This window comes from Poromitra crassiceps (genome assembly GCF_964638095.1).
Source record: "Poromitra crassiceps genome assembly, chromosome: 17".
In the NCBI taxonomy this organism is placed as follows: domain Eukaryota; kingdom Metazoa; phylum Chordata; class Actinopteri; order Beryciformes; family Melamphaidae; genus Poromitra; species Poromitra crassiceps.
In genome coordinates, this window is record NC_139635.1 from 7,099,674 (window position 1) to 7,104,673 (window position 5,000).

The 5,000-nt window shown below is 43.2% G+C and overlaps 1 protein-coding gene across 1 annotated transcript in view; it reads left to right on the forward strand.

The window, feature by feature from the left end:
• The window catches only part of LOC310791724 (neuropilin-1a-like), a gene marked incomplete at both ends in the record, with an annotated part of 135,943 nt that overhangs the window by 53,166 nt on the left and 77,777 nt on the right, over window positions 1-5,000 (forward strand). The gene's annotated exons all lie outside the window — the stretch shown is intronic.

Sequence of the window (5,000 nt, forward strand, 5' to 3'; positions counted from 1 at the left end):
GAATACAGACTGGCACAGGTCTATAGAAACATGGAGATATGAGGAATACAGACTGGCACAGGTCTATAGAAACATGGATATATGAGGAATACAGACTGGCACAGGTCTGTAGAAACATGGAGATATGAGGAATACAGACTGGCACAGGTCTATAGAAACATGGATATATGAGGAATACAGACTGGCACAGGTCTATAGAAACATGGAGATATGAGGAATACAGACTGGCACAGGTCTATAGAAACATGGAGATATGAGGAATACAGACTGGCACAGGTCTATAGAAACATGGAGATATGAGGAATACAGACTGGCACAGGTCTATAGAAACATGGAGATATGAGGAATACAGACTGGCATAGGTCTATAGAAACATGGAGATATAAGGAATACAGACTGGCACAGGTCTATAGAAACATGGATATATAAGGAATACAGACTGGCACAGGTCTATAGAAACATGGATATATAAGGAATACAGACTGGCACAGGTCTATAGAAACATGGATATATGAGGAATACAGACTGGCACAGGTCTATAGAAACATGGATATATGAGGAATACAGACTGGCACAGGTCTATAGAAACATGGAGATATGAGGAATACAGACTGGCACAGGTCTATAGAAACATGGATATATGAGGAATACAGACTGGCACAGGTCTGTAGAAACATGGAGATATGAGGAATACAGACTGGCACAGGTCTATAGAAAAATGGATATATGAGGAATACAGACTGGCACAGGTCTATAGAAACATGGAGATATGAGGAATACAGACTGGCACAGGTCTATAGAAACATGGAGATATGAGGAATACAGACTGGCACAGGTCTATAGAAACATGGAGATATGAGGAATACAGACTGGCACAGGTCTATAGAAACATGGAGATATGAGGAATACAGACTGGCATAGGTCTATAGAAACATGGAGATATGAGGAATACAGACTGGCACAGGTCTGTAGAAACATGGAGATATAAGGAATACAGACTGGCACAGGTCTATAGAAACATGGAGATATGAGGAATAGAGACTGGCACAGGTCTATATAAACATGGAGATATGAGGAATACAGACTGGCACAGGTCTATAGAAACATGGAGATATGAGGAATACAGACTGGCATAGGTCTATAGAAACATGGAGATATGAGGAATACAGACTGGCACAGGTCTGTAGAAACATGGAGATATAAGGAATACAGACTGGCACAGGTCTATAGAAACATGGAGATATGAGGAATAGAGACTGGCACAGGTCTATATAAACATGGAGATATGAGGAATACAGACTGGCACAGGTCTATAGAAACATGGAGATATAAGGAATACAGACGGGCACAGGTCTATAGAAACATGGAGATATGAGGAATAGAGACTGGCACAGGTCTATAGAAACATGGAGATATGAGGAATAGAGACTGGCACAGGTCTATATAAACATGGAGATATGAGGAATACAGACTGGCACAGGTCTATAGAAACATGGAGATATAAGGAATACAGACTGGCACAGGTCTATAGAAACATGGAGATATGAGGAATACAGACTGGCACAGGTCTATAGAAACATGGAGATATGAGGAATAGAGACTGGCACAGGTCTATATAAACATGGAGATATGAGGAATACAGACTGGCACAGGTCTATAGAAACATGGAGATATGAGGAATACAAACTGGCACAGGCCTGTAGAAACACCAGACCAAACAATGACACACACTTTTAAAGACGTGCCAGCATATACAGCATGCCAGGGCGTTCACTGTCAAACCAGCGGTGTGTGTTGGTGCATGTGTGCGTTGGTGCGTGTGCGTGTGTGTGTGTGTGTGTGTGTGCGTTTGCACGTGGACGGATGGATATTTCTGGGGGTTTTGTGTGCATTTGAGGTGTGTATGTGTGTGTTGTGTGTCGGTGTGTGATGCCAAAGCCCTGCATTGTTGTGTTTGCTGGGGGAACATGTGTGTCAGAGCAGATAACAAGACCCAGATTCAGATGTGACGCTAGTTTCTCATCCGATCAAACATCGTTTACAACGTTAACACGCACCTTTGAGCTCCAAACATACAGTAGCTCTACCCATCAACATACAGTAGCCCTACCCATCTAAATACAGTAGCCCTACCCATCTAAATACAGTAGCTCTACCCATCAACATACAGTAGCTCTACCCATCTAAATACAGTAGCCCTACCCATCTAAATACAGTAGCTCTACCCATCAACATACAGTAGCTCTACCCATCTAAATACAGTAGCCCTACCCATCAACATACAGTAGCCCTACCCATCTAAATACAGTAGCTCTACCCATCAACATACAGTAGCTCTACCCATCTAAATACAGTAGCCCTACCCATCTAAATACAGTAGCTCTACCCATCAACATACAGTAGCTCTACCCATCTAAATACAGTAGCCCTACCCATCAACATACAGTAGCCCTACCCATCTAAATACAGTAGCTCTACCCATCAACATACAGTAGCTCTACCCATCTAAATACAGTAGCCCTACCCATCTAAATACAGTAGCTCTACCCATCAACATACAGTAGCTCTACCCATCTAAATACAGTAGCCCTACCCATCAACATACAGTAGCTCTACCCATCTAAATACAGTAGCCCTACCCATCAACATACAGTAGCCCTACCCATCAACATACAGTAGCTCTACCCATCTATATACAGTAGCCCTACCCATCTAAATACAGTAGCCCTACCCATCAACATACAGTAGCTCTACCCATCTACATACAGTAGCTCTACCCATCTAAATACAGTAGCCCTACCCATCAACATACAGTAGCTCTACCCATCTATATACAGTAGCCCTACCCATCAACATACAGTAGCTCTACCCATCTAAATACAGTAGCCCTACCCATCTAAATACAGTAGCTCTACCCATCAACATACAGTAGCTCTACCCATCTAAATACAGTAGCCCTACCCATCAACATACAGTAGCTCTACCCATCTACATACAGTAGCCCTACCCATCTAAATACAGTAGCTCTACCCATCAACATACAGTAGCTCTACCCATCTAAATACAGTAGCCCTACCCATCTAAATACAGTAGCTCTACCCATCAACATACAGTAGCTCTACCCATCTATATACAGTAGCCCTACCCATCTAAATACAGTAGCCCTACCCATCTAAATACAGTAGCTCTACCCATCTAAATACAGTAGCTCTACCCATCAACATACAGTAGCTCTACCCATCTATATACAGTAGCCCTACCCATCTAAATACAGTAGCCCTACCCATCAACATACAGTAGCTCTACCCATCTACATACAGTAGCTCTACCCATATAAATACAGTAGCCCTACCCATCAACATACAGTAGCTCTACCCATCTATATACAGTAGCCCTACCCATCTACATACAGTAGCTCTACCCATCTACATACAGTAGCTCTACCCATCTATATACAGTAGCCCTACCCATCTACATACAGTAGCTCTACCCATCTACATACAGTAGCCCTACCCATCTATATACAGTAGCCCTACCCATCTACATACAGTAGCTCTACCCATCTACATACAGTAGCTCTACCCATCTACATACAGTAGCCCTACCCATCAACATACAGTAGCTCTACACATCAACATACAGTAGCTCTACACATCAACATACAGTAGCCCTACCCATCTATATACAGTAGCCCTACCCATCTACATACAGTAGCTCTACCCATCTACATACAGTAGCCCTACCCATCTACATACAGTAGCCCTACCCATCAACATACAGTAGCTCTACACATCAACATACAGTAGCCCTACCCATCTACATACAGTAGCCCTACCCATCAACATACAGTAGCTCTACACATCAACATACAGTAGCTCTACACATCAACATACAGTAGCTCTACCCATCTACATACAGTAGCCCTACCCATCTACATACAGTAGCCCTACCCATCTAAATACAGTAGCTCTACCCATCTACATACAGTAGCTCTACCCATCTACATACAGTAGCCCTACCCATCTACATACAGTAGCCCTACCCATCTACATACAGTAACCCATCTCAACCCGATCTCCCAGAAAATTGTAAAATAGCAACGTTTTTGGACCAACGTTGCTATGTTACAATTTCGGCTCCGAAGTTGTAAAATGGTAACATACGTTTCTACAGGGGTGGGTGTGGTTTACGGACATTGTCCGTTTCTAACCCCTCCCCCTACCCTAACCCTAACCCTAAAATCTCAGAATGTGACCATTTTACAATTTTGGAGCCAAAATTGTAACATGTTGGTCCAAAACGTTGCTATTTTACAATTGTCTGTGAGACTGTGTTGACCCATCTACATACAGTAGCCCTACCCATCTAAATACAGTAGCCCTACCCATCTATATACAGTAGCCCTACCCATCTAAATACAGTAGCCCTACCCATCTATATACAGTAGCCCTACCCATCTACATGCAGTAGCTCTACCAGTGGCGCCTGGTGAGCTTGGCAGGAGTCGATCCTACACACAAGAACTAATGTCCTCATTTCAGGGTAGTATGGCTTCAGAAGAACATCGATTGTCTTGGCACTATGGCTGTATTCATAGCTTTCAAGGGGCGTTACGTGCTGCCGGGAACGCCCACCTGGCGGTCAAAAAAAAAACTTGTTCATTCCGCTGCCCCCGCCGTGTCGACTAGTTTCTCACGCTGTTTGTTCAGCCAAAATGCAGATTACCTGTTGTGCTATCGGTTGTACTAACCGACGAGGAGACACACCTGGCTTGTGCTTTTACAGAATCCCGTCGGAGAAAGAAAACTCAGAAAGGAGGAGGTTGTGGATTTGTGCTTTTTTTCTACCATCAAAGTACACACGTTTTTGCGGCCAACATTTCATCAAAGGTAAGCTCAAGTAACGTTAACGGGGTATTTTAATCATTATTGTAACGTTACTTGAGCTTACCTTTGATGAAATGTTGGCCGCAAAGACGTGTGTACAAACGGCTGAACAAA